Source organism: Chinchilla lanigera, unplaced genomic scaffold (assembly GCF_000276665.1).
Source record: "Chinchilla lanigera isolate Chin_1 unplaced genomic scaffold, ChiLan1.0 scaffold00003, whole genome shotgun sequence".
Taxonomy (NCBI): Eukaryota; Metazoa; Chordata; class Mammalia; order Rodentia; family Chinchillidae; genus Chinchilla; species Chinchilla lanigera.
In genome coordinates, this window is record NW_004955404.1 from 10158414 (window position 1) to 10174858 (window position 16445).

At 40.6% G+C, this 16445-nt stretch overlaps 1 long non-coding RNA gene across 2 annotated transcripts in view; it reads right to left on the reverse strand.

The window, feature by feature from the left end:
• Window positions 1-1995: 1995 nt before the first annotated feature.
• The window catches only part of LOC106149157, a 44132-nt gene continuing 29682 nt past the window's right edge, over window positions 1996-16445 (reverse strand). For both annotated transcript variants that reach the window (XR_001235142.1, XR_001235140.1), the window contains exon 5: window positions 1996-2548. This is a non-coding gene — a long non-coding RNA (uncharacterized LOC106149157). The remainder of the gene's footprint in view (window positions 2549-16445) is intronic.

Genomic DNA, 16445 nt, shown 5'->3' on the forward strand with positions numbered 1-16445 from the left:
GGACGAGTTCTTCAGAGGACAAAGCAAGAAAAGCTCTCTAAGAAATGTTAATAAAAAAGAGCGTCTTCCATATTTTTAAAAGTATGCAATTTTTTAAGCAGCTTGAAATACAAATGCCTTTAGTATTTCAGCAGACAGGGAAAATAATTCCCAGTACAAAAGCAATAAGAACTAATAATGTGATTTTGCAAAATGAACTAGAATTATTCTGGGAATACTACATTGTTAAAGATATTTCTGAGTCAGCAGTAATCTGCCCGCAGAGTAATCTCAGCACTCTTCCATCACTGGGACAAAATACCTGACACCAGATACTTAAAAGAGGAGTGGTTTGTTGTGGAGTGGGTGCAGTCCATGGTAGGCTAGTTCTAAAGCAGAAATGGCATAGTGGGAGGACTTGATGGAGCGAAGTTGCTCCCATCATGGCAGCCAGAAGCAGAAAGAGAAGAGAAGAAATGGAGATGAGAATTCACCCTTCAAAGTTGCACGCCCAGTGACTCGAACTTTCCAACTGGGCCAACCTCTGAATGTGAGACTTTTGAGAGACACTCTAGATCTAAACTATAACATAACTTAGTAACTTAATGAGAGTTTGTCTCAAAATAAAAAATGAAAAAGGACTGGGGTTGAAATCCAGTGTAAGGCTCCTGGTTTCAATCTACAGGGCTACCCAAAAAAAGATATTTCTGATAAAACCCACTGATAATGTGATTTTTTGCAACATGAGACAATTATAAAATTATTTCATCAAATCAATATTTCATTCTAATTATAATCACTCATACTAATTTATCTCATAAAATATTGCTTTCTATTTCCTATTTTTAAAACTAAAAGTAAAATTGATGCTGTATTCTATCTCGTTTTAGCAGTAGACCACACTGATCTGTTCTGTTATCTTCCTGTTGCTGCTATAGCAATAGGACTGAAGGACTTAAAACAAGGTAGGTTTATCATGTTACAATTCTGGAGTCCAACAGTCTGAAATGGGTCTCACTGGGGCAAAATCTAGGTGTCTGCAGAGCTATGCTCCTTCTAGAAGCTTGAGGGGAGAATCTGTTTCCGTGCCTTTTCCAGCTTCTAGGGACTACCCATGTTCCTTGGTCCTGGCCCAGTTGTTTCATCATCAAAGCCAGTGGCATCAGGCCTAGTCCCTCCTGTACGGTCATCTTCCTGGTTCTCGCTTTTCCATTTGCCAGGACTCTTGTGATTTTATCAGACTCACCTGGTGTTATGGTTTATAGCTAGATGTCCCCCCAAACCCTCATGCACTCATAGGTGGGACTTTTGGGAGATGACTGGGTCACGAGGGCATGGTACTAATCAGTAAACTAAATGTCTTGTGTTGCTGGGTTTGGTTGGAGGATCTGGTTCAGTGGCCGTGGCCTGGATGGGTTTATCTCCCTCCCCAATTCCTCCCTTCACGTGCTTTCTGTTCCCCAACACCTCACCATGCACTGCTTCTCCTCTGTTACACCACCTTGCCTTGGAGCCACCTTACTGCACACAAACTGTAAGCCAAAATAACCCTCTCCTCCTTTAAACTGTGGGTGTCCCATACTGTGTCTCAGGACAAGAAAGTAACTGAGATGTCTGGATAATCCACACTAATCTCTCCATTTCAAGATCAATTAACAACTTTAATTCTTCTTAAAACCTTAATTCCTTTTTGCCATGTAACCTAACAAATTTGCAGTCTCCAGGCAGTAGAACAAGGCATCACAACTATTAAGGTATCACAACTATTAAGAAATAATTCCAATAAAATGTAGTTGTCAGTTTAATAATTATTTATGAAAATGTATAATATAGTTACTTAGATCAATTATATTCTAAGTTAAATTATAACTAAATACAGAATGAACTTCTTATCAGTAACAGCCTGGTATTCAAAGGAAGAAAAAGCAAGATATTCATTAACAGTCATAACTTTATTACAAACAAATACAATAGAGTGAACAATAAAAACTTTCAAACAAAAAATTGTGTTTATAGAGTAAAATTCTATGGGAGAAGTGGAATGGAAATTCAAGTCAAGGATAAAGCAAAATTGAAATTTTACCAATGTTTAGGAAAGATTCATTTGTGTATACACCTGTAAAGGATGATAGTATTTGTCAAATCACTATGATATTTAGGTTCCACAAGATAAATTCAAGTGTAAAGTTGACAGAAGTACTTTAAAATGCTGAGGCAGTGGAATCTCACCTATGTTGAGCAGAAGCCAGGGGAGTGACCCATACACATGCCCAAGACAGTGCTCCATCTTGCTAATACTATAGTTCTCAAGAATAACTGTCCTGTATTCTGAAAATCCTGAGATGAGCCGGCCAGAACAGCCTGCTCTACTCCAGTGCCACCACTCCTAGAAACAGAATGTCCTCCAACGCTTCAGCCCAGCAGGTTGCATTGTCCCGAGGGATAAGACCAGAATGGCCAAATTTCAGGGACCCTCAGTTGTGGTACTTCATGCATCCCAGGTGGCTGTCCTGCGCCTTGGGGACATCTCACACCGAATTTGAAGTTTCTGCTGTCCCTTGTTGCCCATCTGTAAGTAACAGAAAAGCTTCATGTAATTTGTTGTGTGTTCTAAAACAAGAAAATCAATTAATGATAGTGGAGACCAGTTGGCAGTTATCCTTGGATGTACAGAAGGTGACTGGAAAGGGAGACAGGAGGCTTTGGGGAGCCTGGTCATGCTGTTTCTCAATCTAGGTGCTGCTATGCTGATGTATTTATCACTTTATAGAAATTCACAGGCTGTATGCATATGCTTTATTTACCTGTCTATAAGTGGGTTGCAATTTAATAGCGCCATTATTAAAATGTCATGGTCGCCTTTACATATTACAGATAACTTACTGTTATTTATCCTTCAAATATTTTTCTCCTGTCATTTGAACTTTTTGCTTTATAGAAAACTGGGCAAAATTTACAATCGGGCACCTTGCAAAGGGCATCATCCGGACAGTCAACAAACGTGAAACACATGATTTTTCACTGTTAACCAGGGAAATGCAAATAAGCGCAAAATATAAATCTTTTGTTCACTGAAGTGGGAATTTTTCTGAAGATCTACAAAATATACTGTGGACAGTGGTGTGGGGAAAGGGGCACTCCCGTGCATCAGGTGGAGTAACTGGTGCAGAACTGTAGAAAGGCAGTTTGGCAAGATCCAATCAAACTCTAATTCAGGAGCCAGAATCCTAAGGACATTCTTAAGCCAGTGGATTCATGTAGCCAACCATGTGTATCCAGAAAGGGAATTAAATCCTCATTTGTTTCTTTAAATGCAATATAGAGCACCCCCATCCAAATTCATTCAATTTGAACTTAGAAATAAAATGGATTCAGAGTTCAGATAAATCCCTCCCTGACTAAACTCTCTCTAGTGCACACCCAAAACTGGAAAACTTAAGCATTTTATATTTACTACTGACAGAAATCACAAATCACATTCTTTGGGACCATTTAATCTTACACTGTTTTTAAATACTGACTTTTAAAATGTGAAATGATATAGGGGGTAAATTTGTAGAAAAAGAGTATCTTACATAAAAACTTTTGAAGATAACAGTCTTGATACCTCTTTTGAAATATATTCTTCAGTCAGGCCAAAAATCATAAGACATGCAGGAGTACAAGGATTTTATTTTATTTACACAATTAACAAGACTAAACAATTATAATTTTGTGTATATCCACAAAGAGGAAGTTATGCATTTTCTAAATACTCACTTCATATTTTGAAAAATTAGCTAATGGGCCACAAAAGCTCAATATGTTTTCTAAAAAAAAATGGCATACTCTTTCCATTCACTGTCCACATAGCACTTTAAGCCCTCAAATATTTTTGTCTGGAAAATTAAAAATGCAAACCTGAAACAGCTCTTGAATTAAACAGCATATCAAAGAAGGGAAAGAAATAACATAACATTTCTTAAAGTTCTCACATGAGTTGAAGGTTCCCCCTTGGCCTCCCAGAGGTGACCCCCCACTGCTGTGGCTGCCGGGTCTCCACCCCTGAGGCTGCCTTTCCTGTTCCCAGGCCTCTCCCACGTCCCCAGCAAGCAGGTCTAACAGGCAAAGGTGGCCAAGGGGAGGCCACAGCAAATCCCAAGGCCCTCTATGTCCTCCCTTAAACCTTCTTAAAAGATTTTGTTGGTGGAAGTTCTTGTCTTTTTGCAACAAGTTGTTGCCCTTTTCTCGTTCCCCCTAAGAAGTTGTAACCCATCCTGTTTTTTGGCTGTTTTGTTTTGAACGTTGTCTTTTCTTTGCCCTCAGGAAGCTCAGAGTTCATTTTGTTGCTGGTTTTCCCATTTTCCTCAGTCTAAATTTCCTGATTACAAAATCTCTTTTTTGTTGTTTTCTTCTGTTACAAGCCTGTTTGGTTTTTGTTTAAATGGTGCAGTTGTAAATAACTTCTTCAAGCCCTTTTGGAAGTAGATTGGATATAAATACAAATAGACCTATACATGCATACATATGAAGTATGATTGAAAAATACAGTGAGTGTTTACATCTTTAAAAATTGTTACAGTAAAAGGCACATCATCATTAATCACCATTGAAATTCCTCCCCTCGCTTTGAACATGCTTGTCCCACTTGTCTTAGTTACTTTCTCATTGCTGGGACAAAATACCCAACACCCACAAGTTAAAGGAAGAAAGGTTTACTTAAGCTCAGTCTGTAGAGCTTTCAGCCCATAGTCAGCTGGCTCCAAGGCAAGGTGGCACGGAAAGGGGCACAGAGGAGGCTTGCTCATGGCAAGACAGACAGGATCAAGGGAAGAGGGAGGGATACAGGCCCTTCCAGGCTGTCTTAGTTACTTTTCCCTCATTGCTAAGACAAAATACCCAGCACCCAAAACTAAGAAAGGGAAAGTTTATTTAGCTCACAGTTTGAAGAGGTTTTAGTCCATCAGCTGGCTCCAAGGCAGGGTGGTATGATAGAGGGGCAACAGTTTATGGCAGCAGAAGACAGCAAAAACAGCAAGAGCAAAAAAGGGGAGAGAACAAGTCTTTTTTTCCCTTAGATTGTATACAGGCTACCCGTCCCTGGGTGGGTGTAGCCCTCACACCATCTCTGTGCTCTCCTCTTCTACTGATTCAGGATGTTTATAGAGTGAGGATCCTGGCCCCCTGCTGAGTCACTTAGTTAACCTTCTAAACTTCTCAAGTTGACACAATGAACATCTTAGAGCAGTAAGGGCAAGTCCTCTACACCCCAGGATGTAGAACTGCTGACTTACTCATTAACCTTCTAAACTTAAATTGACACAATGTATCAACCTTACACAAGCCACGCCTTCTGTGATCCAACTCCTCAGTGACCTACCTGCTCCTTCTAGGCCTCACCTCCCAACATCACATTTAGTAATAATCAGTGGGCTAATCCACTGCTGAGTATCACACTCAGTGATCCAACCACCTCCCCAAAGCCCCACCCATGAATAGATGAGGCCTTGAGGGGGCATCTAGATGTAAACTATAACACCATCATTCTTGTCACTTTCTGAAGCAGCTGTGAAAGTCCTCTTCTGCGGAGAAGGATATTCTTTGATTAGAAAGCACTAAGGACACACAATGATTTGTTTAGTGTTGCACAAATGAACAGAAACCTTTCAGCTGAAGATAAGAGTGCATTTGAATTCCAGGAGATCCCTATTTTTTAGTCTTGCCATGCATTGTAAAAATTAATGGGAAGTAAGGACTGTGATTGTAGTGGATTGATAACTGATGGTCAACTTATATCCCCCAGCTGAACTGAGTGAGCATGGTGCTGGGTGTGGGAGACCCACCAGGGGATTGTTGCCAGCAGCATAACAGGCAGAATTGAAGAATGATAATGATAAACTAATGAGAATGAGAATGATAAACTAAAATGTTTGCTATCTGCCCATTTGTACTAGCTATGCCCTTCGTTCTTGCTCAATAAAAGGTGACAGATTGGTAATCAGGGCTGCAATTAGAGAGGCTGTAAGCCTCCTGATCCCGGAATTTTACCCCTCTTATTTTTCTTGTCTCCCTTTCTTTCCTTTTCATCCGTGGCACCTCATTCTCAGGACCTGTCACCCCGGATAGAATGACGCTCTTTCTTGTCTTTAGTTGTGCTATTGTGGCTGCCTCAATGTCTTGAATCAATTCAAAATATTTATCTTCCGTGAGTATTTTGACTTTGGGGAAGAGCCATGTTATGGCTTGTGTCTAGATGTCTCCCCAAACCTTCATGCAGTCATAGGTGGAGCTTTTTCAGAGGTGGCTGAATCTAGAGTGTGTGATTGATTCATGGTGCAACGCTAGGATTAAGGATGCTAGGACTAAGGGCATGTGATTACTAAATCAGTCCACTGATTGGTTTGCTACCATCCTAATCCTGGTAGCCTGGATACAATATAAAGGACAGAAAGAAGTTCGCCTTGTCCCTTGCTTGTTTTGCTGTCTTCTGACTACCATGAACTGTTTCTCCTCTGTAGTGCTTGTCTTCCATGGCACCCTGCCTTGGAGCCAGCCAACTATGGACTGAAACCTCTACAAATTGTGACCCAGGGGCTGGGGATTTAGCTCAGCGGCAAAAGCGCCTGCCTGGCAAGTGCAAGGTCGTGAGTTCGGTTCCTGGTACCGGAGAAAAACCAAAAAAAAACAAATTGTGACCCAAATAAACTTTTCCTCTCTTAACTTTGGGCATCTGGTGTTTTGTCTCAGCAACAAGAAAAGTGACTAAACAAGCCAGGAGTCACATAGTGCCAGATCCCATGGGTAAGGTGGCTGACACACCATCATGTTTTTACCAGTCTGCCTTCCCATATATCTTGACACCATAGAATTATATCAGGAAAGTGGCCGACCACTACATAAAATTTCAAGTATCACAGGATACTGTCCTTCCACTACCTACTGAATCATCCATAGACAACCCAGAACAACCCAACAACACCAAGAACACTCTGAATAAAACATCTGTGTCCTAAGGTGGCTCAAGCTTGCTGAGGGAGGGATGTTCCTTTGGATCACAGAGAGTTCATGGAAAACCTTCCAAAGACAGCCCCTGTGGGCACCCCACTGCACTTTCCTGTGTGAATGAAAAGATTAGCTCTAGGTGGAGGGCAGACGTAACTGAGGAAAAGATGTGAGAGCTGCTTGAGGAACTCAGTCATTGATTCAACCTTTGAGAAAGAAGCCAGGATCCTGGCTGTGCTTTAGGCTCTGAGACAGTGCAGGCCAGCTGTACTGATAGCTGGGTTTAGTGCAAAGATTTTTACTACCTTGCACCAGCCAGCCAGCCTTAGCATGCTTTCATCAGCTTCCCATCAAGCAACCGCTACAAAAACACACCACACCTTTGAATCTTAAGGATTTCAAAGTGATATAGCAAGAAAGAAGAGAAAGCTGGTTTGAGGCTTTATCTTCTCCTTTCTTTCAAACTTACAACTTCCAGTAAAAGCAATATAAACCCTAATACTATATTCTGCCTTTGGAAAAATTATTTTTTCTGACAATTCTCCCACATCACTTTTCCATGGAATATAGAGGGGACAGCCATCATTTTCTAAAAAGCTGTACCAAGGAAAGTGGAGGTGGTGGAACAAACTCTTCCTTTCTCCATCTGATGTTTTGTTTCACAAGCTTATTTCCTGGAAGGGTGTTAATCAATTGCAAGAGAGTTAGACAAAGGACAAGTTGGCTGGAAAATGAGAAGTGATGAAAAGCAGAACTGACTTTTTTGCCATCAAGGACAAATGCAATTTCCATAAAGTGCTGACACTAAGATCCTGCCATTTCCCAGAATCAAGGCAGCAAGTCAGAGGGAGTCCTATACTGGCAAAGAGTCAGCCACTGGCGTTACTGTCCTTCCCTGCTGTCTTCTGGTACCTCTGCCTTTGGGCACTGCATGTACTGATGTCCCTCGCCACAGATTCAGTCCCACACCCCAAAATTTCCCACCTCTGCCCACCATCAAGCAAGTCGGGGATTCAGCATGGTCTCAGTCCTGTTTCCATCCTCCATCACCTCTAACTCTGTACTCATCTCCAACTACCGTTATAGCAACTACTACAAAGTTAGTGACCTAAAATAACAGGGTTATTAGCTGCCGGGTTTGTAGGTCAAAATTTGGGTTGGGTAGGCTCAGCTATTTGTCTGCTCTGGGTCACACAAGACCAAAGTCAAGGTGTTGGTCCGCCTGGCTCCTCCCTGGAGGCTTGGAGAGAACCTACTTCCTGTTCATAGATGTTGCAGCCAGAATCCTTCAGCTGTTAAGACGGAAGTCTCCATTTTCAGGAATCTATCTAAGCTACCTGATTGCTCATCATGTTCTCCCCTCCAAATTCAAGCCAATAATGGCGTGTTGGAGTCCTCCTCACACTTTACAACTCTCTGACTTTCCCCTTCTTCCTTGTCCTCAGATTCCACCAGAGAAAGCTCTCTGCTTTAAGGATTCACAGGACCACAGTGGTATCTCCTGCCCTCCACCTCCTTAACCTTGAGCAATCTCCCTATCATCACGTTAATTGATTATTAACTGGGACTAAATCACATCTGCAAAATCTCTTTTGCCATGTCATGAAACACATTCACAGGCTCTACGAAACAGGATATACTCATGTTTAGGGGGCTGTTGTTTACTACCATGGCCAAGTTTCCTTAGTTGCCAAGCAGACCTGTAAAGCGGTGCCCAAGGACGGTTCTCTGTGCCAACCAGGCTCTTCTGTGCTGGACTAAGCCATGGAATCACCCTTCTACCTGACCTGGTGTTGTGCAGCAGCAGTTGCACAGTGCTCCAGGCACTGACTTCCACCACGGAAATCCCCCATGCATGCCCTACCCCCAAGATTCACCACCAAGAATTTCCAGGACTATCTCTCTACCTCTGTCTCCTCAACCTCCCCTTACTGCCACCATAGAGGCTCTCTGTACTGCACTAGTAGCAGAATAGGAGGAACAGTAGAACTGCAAAGTTGCTGGTCACCTATTTAAGCCATAAATCAGGACAGTTAGTTTTTCTGCTGAAGATCCAGTAACTACTTCTAATCAAGTCATACTTTGTAATTTATAGATGTTGGCAATGTGTTCTCATAAATCTAGGTTGTTTTGAAACATTTCTCTCTGGGAAGAAAAATGTTCTAGCTCTCTTTTCTCTAAGGCTAGAAACATAAACAGCACAAGGAATTTATATAATAAAGATTTAATATTTCCCAACCTCCTCATCATTTCAACTCCTACTCAAGGAATGTCCCTAAGAGAGTCTAACTTCATACCCAATTTACAAGTATACCATCATGACACAAACTGCTGAGCTCTATAGTAAGGAAAAGAGGAAGAGCAAAGAAAGCTGTACAGAATTGTAAAGTCATTTACTCCTTGACATTATCTAGTGGGTACCCAGATAATTGATCTCTTCCCTCATGTGGCCCGCCATCCCCCCAAATCATAAGTGCTGCCATTTATACAGTCCACACTGAAACTATGCATACACCATGTGAAGTTATTTGTGCTGGTTTGCTGTATGCCCCTTCTGGTTTTGTTAACCTCATGTAAGTATCAGGTTTATTCATGGATCACAGTCCACAAAGCCGGGTGCATGAAAAATCACGTGTTTATTTATATGGCAGTTGGATTTCTGTTCCTGGAGCTGATAATACCTGGTTGGTAGGAAATGCATCCTCCTTCACTTTCTGTTTCCAGAGAGCTCACTGGAACAATGACTAGGGTGGGAAAGTATGTGTGCTGCTATGGGTCTAGGGCTGACCCTCTGGATAAGCACGGGTTTGCTTAGCACAGAAACACCCTCTTTTTCTCTGTGTGGCCCTACAGGGTGCTGCTGCTGCCAATCATATATAACCCATGAGGTGGATTAACTAATGGTCAACTTATAACATGCAGCTGAACTGAATCAGCATGATTCTGGGTGTGGAAAGCCCACCAGAAGATTGTTGCCAACAGCATAAAAAGCAGAACTGGAAGGGAAGATGGTGTGCTATTGGTCCTCCTAGAGAAGGCTGTCATGCTGGCTTTCCTGATATGAACTCAGCTGTTCTCATTATTGGAGGAGGAGCTCTGGTCCTCGCTGTCACTGGAGACGGCTGTAGTTTTCTTCAGGGAAGCTCTGATCCTTACCTTGAGAGTCACTTCCTGGCTCCAATGCAGTTCCTTCAGCCTGCTGGCACAGATCCTTCATCCCACTGGTGCAGACTTCCTAGCTTCCACCACTGGACCTTGGGCCTTCCCAGTGAAAATCCTTGGTACAGACTTGCATGAGACATTGTTGTGGGCTCTAGGCCTCCAGCTAGACTCAAGGAAGACATTGCCACAAGCTCCAGGTCTTTAGCTGGACTCATGCAGGACATTGCCACGGGCTCCAGGCCCTCAGCTTGATTTGTGGGGTGTCTCTTGTAGACAGATATTCTACTCTTTTGCATTTGACTTTTTGGGTGAATATTATAAAATAATCCTATAAAGTATGTGTCCAGTACTAAATCTATTTCCTTGCAAACCCTGACTACAACAACCCATCTGCCTAATGTGTTGGGTGGCTGCTTCCATTTCTCCCTGAGATTTTGCAACATTTCCAGATGCTTACAGAAAGTCATAATCAAGCTGATCTTTTCACTTAAACTCTTCCCGCTTTTCTGGTGGGAGTAGCTTGGTGGCCTGCAGGAGGCTCTGTCTTATCTCTCCCTCCTGCCTTTCTCTGAGCACCAACCACCAAGCAGAACCCTGTGGGATCTACACCTTCATCTCTTCAACAGACTTAGGTTGAGAAACAAACCAAACAGCCTCAAGCCTTCCCTGGCACAATGAAACTCAAGGTCATGTCTGCCTGAATGAAGAAGATAAAGGCAGAAAATCAAGCTGAAAAGCCCAATAACTCAGCTCTTTAGCCCATGATAATGGCCTTTCCCACTCCAGATGGCTTCTGCTATGTCCAATGCAGAATTCCTGAGTCTAGATAAGCCCATGCCCACTTCAACAATGCAAGTCTTCCTAGCATACTGAGCTGGGTGTAAGTGAACCTAGCCCACTGCAGCCTTCCTGCTGGCTGACCTAGGGTTTTTCTTATTCTTTGGAGGTGGGACAGCATCTCTCTCTTCCTGGAAACAGTCCACAAGTTAGATTAGCAATGGGGCTTAAGAATTTAAAACAAGAACTATTTAGGGAGGTACTGTAGGTATTTCTCAGTAAGTTGCCACAAAGTTTTCTTACCAACCCTCTGGGAACAAATGAATTACTCTTCTGTGGATTCCCATGTAGTGTGAAATTTGCAGGCATTCTTCATTCATTTATCCTACCCATAAATGAAGACCACCCAAATAATAAAAGCAAAACCTTTCAGAGTTTGCTATAGCATGGCAGCCAGCCACCAGCAATTGTATTTGGCAGAGATTCAGAAGGCCAGAAAGGGAAGGGGAGAGCTTTGGACAGAATGAAAGAAGTGATTTTAAGAATGCTCTATCTGGAAGCTGAAGCTGAGACCACTAATTAGAAGCAGGGCAGCCTATATGATTTATTCAGTGGCAAATCTGGCTTTCTCTGGTTGACCACGAATCAGAGTGGAGACTAAAAGAGAATCTGTCAGTTATTGTACTAGTCAATCTTCCTATTGCTGAAACAAACTACCTAACACCTGCAAAGGAGGTTTAATTTTGACTCATGGTCTCAGTGGGCTCAGTCCACAACTGGCTGGCTCCAAGGCAGAAACATCATGGTGGGAGGGCATGAAGGAGCAAAACTGCTCACTTCATGGTAACCAGGAAGCAGATCATAGAGGAAGTGTGCCAGATAGGAAGGGGTCAGGGATCAAATATTGACCTTAGACTTACATTTCCATGACCCATCCAGACACGTCCACAAGTGTGCTTTACTAATCCTCTAGGCAGTTCTCAAGCCAGCTTAGTTTACAATTTAGTTCAACAGTCATGGTTATCAATCAAGTTATAATTTTCCTTGCTGGACATGGTGATATGGTCTCCAGTCTGGTTTACAAGTAGTAGATTGGCTTTCTGGAATGCATATTATAGATAGTGGACTGGATTTCTGGGCTGGTTACTACAGTTTTGGTCAGAGTTCTACTTCTTTATAAAAGGGGCGATTGAAAAAGACAGAGACTGTTTCTTTCTTTTTTTTTTTTTTTTAAGTTGCGGGGCTAGGGATATAGCTCAGCAGCAGAAGTGTCTGCCTGGCAAGAGCAAGGTCGTAAGTTTGATTCCTGGCACAAAAAGAAAAAATTAAAATTTTTTTTAAAAGTTACTATAGTAAAAGACACATTGTCAAGAACAATGGCATGTGCTTGAAGCAAGAGGAAGTATTTTAAGTATTCTGGGTAGGGGTGTCAAGGCAATGTGTGTTTTGCTATAATAAATTTTTAATTTAAACATTCTGTGTATTTTTGATCACCCCATGTTGATCAGCCATTTATGGCAAATTACATCAAGTAAAACCATAGCAGTGTGCCCTTATCTAACTTATTCACTGGAGCTGACACCATGTAACCTCTGGCTCTTCTTCAAAGTCAAAATGACCATAAAAGTTAAACATTTTGAATCAATTCAGGACATCGGGGCAGCCAGGTAGCACAGATAAAGACACTCACAAAAGAAGACTTCCAAGAACTGCTTCAGGAAGTGACAAGAATGATGGGAAAAGTGTGTTAGAAGTGAGGGGGAGTATTTTGAGGTAATTAATGGCAATGTGTCTTTTACAGTCACCAATTTTTTAAAATTTAAACATTTGCCTTACTTTTGTCACACCTCATACAAACTGGCATTTGTATATTTAGTCTCTCATCAATTATAATTAGCAATTTGCATTCATGGCTATAGGATACTTGAGAACAGGAAACAGATTTTGTATTCATATGCCCAAAACACAACATCCATGCAATGCATTTTCATCACTCCATATGAAAACTCCATATACCAAATCCCCTTTTTCCCCAGCCTCAGCAGCTACATCCTCAGCACTGTTTTGTTTTTTATTTCTTAAGCAGGGTCTTGCCAAGTCACTACGCTGCCCAGACTAGCCTTGCATTTGTGATCCTCAGACCCCCAGAGTATTGAGATTACTTGATACTTAATATAAGTAGAATCACATAATGTGTGATCTCTTGTGACTGGCTTCTTTGACTTCATGTAATGTTTTCAAGGTTCATTAACTTATGGCATGAATCAGCACTTTGTTTCATTGTGCAGCTGAATAATATTCCATGGGTGCATACCCCAATTTATTGGCCCATTCATCAGATAACAGACATTATGTCATTGCATTTTGGGCTGTTGTGAATAGGGTTGATGTGAACACAGATGTGAAACTTTTTGTGTAGACATGTTTTCAGTTCTCTTGGGAAATTGCAGGGTCATATAGTAATTCTATGTGTAACTTTTTGAAGAATCTTCCCCTTTTTAAAATGCCAGATATAAAGCCTGTTCAATCCAACAGAAATAGACAGGTGGGCTTTCTGCACTCCAGGGGTGTTTCTCTCCTCTCTGGAACCTACAGAGACTGCTGTGTCCCACTGGACCAAAATGATCTGCTTCCAACTAGCCTGCAAGTCTCTCTACAGTAGGATCTATGCCTCAAACTCCCCTGTGTATCCTCAGTGTTCATTGGTCAGCGAGAGGCCCAGCTAAAATGTTGGTGGGACTAAATTCTGGATTGATTAAACCTATTGAGACTCCCTTCTTACAACAAACCAGCTTGACAAAGTGTTCAGAGACCATAACTTCAAGAGTACCAATAAAAGAAGCCACCAGGCAGAGCAAGCAATTAAACAGAGGAGAAAGACAGGAACCCACCAGCAGGAAATTAACATGACAAGGACAAGGCAATACATATCGGTTACAACCATCAATGTTAATGGTCTCAACTCACCAACCAAAAGAAACAGACTGGCAGAATGCATTGAGAAACAAGATCCAACAATATGCTGCATTCAGCTCAAGACCATTCTCATAAGTGAGATAAATCAGACCCACATGTGCACACAGCATGTAGTCTTACTAATGTGAGGAGTTGGGTGAGTAAACAGGACTCAAAATGTACAATAGATATTGTGAATTAGGAAGAAACTTCAAAAGAAAAGAGAAGCTGTGATGGTGAAAAGGATAAGGAAACTGTATATTATATATTGGTCATAACTAATTGGAGCTCCATGCAGCAGGAACCCAGAAAAAAGCAGGGGTACTATTCTATTGGCAGACAATGTGAACTTCAAGCCAAGATTGATCAAGTGAGATAAAGAAGGTCACTACATACTTGTTAAGGTGAAGGATAAGGATATATATATAGATAGATAGATATATTTAGATAGATAGATAGATAGATAGATTCCAAAATAATTATACTGCTAGTTTCTCTTAGTTCATTGAAAAGAAAGGTTTGTGATAATATTGTTTGGACAATATCTCATGCCTATATCTTGTACCCTGAGTAACTAATTTGAAGATAATGATTCACAATGTATTAATTATTGATATTCTCCTATTATCTTGTTTTGAAATTTTTCCTTTTTAAATTAAAATATTATGCTGCAGTCAAGAAACACATTTAACTCAAGAAGAAATCAAGAGACTGAAAGTCAAAGGATGGAAAACAATACTCCATGCAACAAGAACCCAGAAAAAGGCAGGGGTACCATTCTATTGGCAGGCAATGTGAACTTCAAGCCAATACTGATCAAATGAGACAAAGAAGGTCACTACATACTTGTTAAGGTAAAACTCAAAGAAGAAGAGATCAGAAATATATATGCACCAAATACAGGTGCACCCAACTATATAAAACAAATAGTGGACATGAAAAATCAAGTAAACACAAACAAGTGTAAGAAGGGACCTTAATACTCTACTGTCACAAATAAATAGATTACCCAGACAAAAAGTAATCAACAAAGAAATATCACAACTGAACCAAACTATTAAACAAATGGACTTACTAAATGTCTACACATTATTCCACCTCATGACCTCAGAATACACATCATTCTCAATGACCAAAATAGACCACATACTAGTCCACAGAACATGCTTAAGTAAATGCAAAGGAAAGGAAATTATCCCATGCATACTATCAGACCACAGTGCAATGAAACTGGAAATCAACAGTAAAATAAAACACAAAAAGTCCATAAACACATGGAAATTAAATAACCCTCCTGAACAACCAATGGGTCACAGATAAAATTGAAAAAGAAATTAAACATATCTACAATTAAATGATAATGGTGATACAATATACTGGAATTTATGCAATGTTATGAAAGCAGTCCTAAGAGGGACATTTATAGGGATGAATTCTCACATGAGGAAAACAGAATGAGCTCAAATAAACAACCTAATGTTGAACCTTAAACATCTAGGAAAAGAAAAACAAGTCAAAGCTCATAGCATGGAAGAAATTATAAAGATCAGAGCACAAATTAATGCAAAGACTAAGAAAACAATACCAAAAAGAATCAATGAATGGAAGAGTTGGTTCTTTGAGAGATTAAATAACATTGACAAACCCATGGCCAGTCTTATCAAAAAAGGAAAGAAAAGACTCAAATTCATGCAATTAGGAGTGAAAAGGGTGAAATCACAAAAGATCCTCAGAATCCAGAAGATCATCAATGCCTACTTCAAGAACATTTACTCTAACAAGATGGAAAACACCCAAGAAATGGAAAGATTCCTAGATACATCTGAATTACCAGAGTTGAATCAAGAAGATATAAAATTCTAAATTACCCAAAATCAGTCAATGAAATTGGAAATATAATTAAAAACTAACAACAAAGAAAAGCCCATGTCCTGATGGATTCACTGCTGAATTCTATAAGAAATTTAGAGATATAATGCCATGACTTGTCAAATTCCTTAAGAAATTGAAAGGGAAGCAATACTTTCAAAGTCATTTCTAGAAGCAAGTATTACCCTGATACCAAAAGCAGAGAAGGACCCAACCAAGAAAGAGAACTACAGGCCAGTTTCTCTAATGAATATACATCCAAAAATCCTCAACAAGCAGCTGGCAAACAGAATGCAGCAAATCGTCATGAAGATTATGCACCATGACCAAGTAGGGTTTATCCCAGGGATGCAGGGATGGTTCAACTTATGCAAATCAATAAATGTAACACACCTTCAACAGAGCCAAAGGCAAAAATCACATGGTCACCTCAATAGACACAGAAAAAGCATTTAACAAAGTCCAACACCATTCATGATAAAAACCCTACAGAAAATTGGAATACATGGACTTTATCTCAACATGCTAAAAGCCATCTATGACAAACCATGAGCCAACATCATATTAAATGGTCAAAAACTGAAAGCTTTTACTCTAAAATCAGAACTAGGACAAGGATGTCCACTATCATCACTTCTATTCAATATAGTTCTGGAAAAATTAGCCAGAGTAACTAGACAAGAGAAAGAAACAAAAGGAATAATATAAGAAAGGAAGAAGTT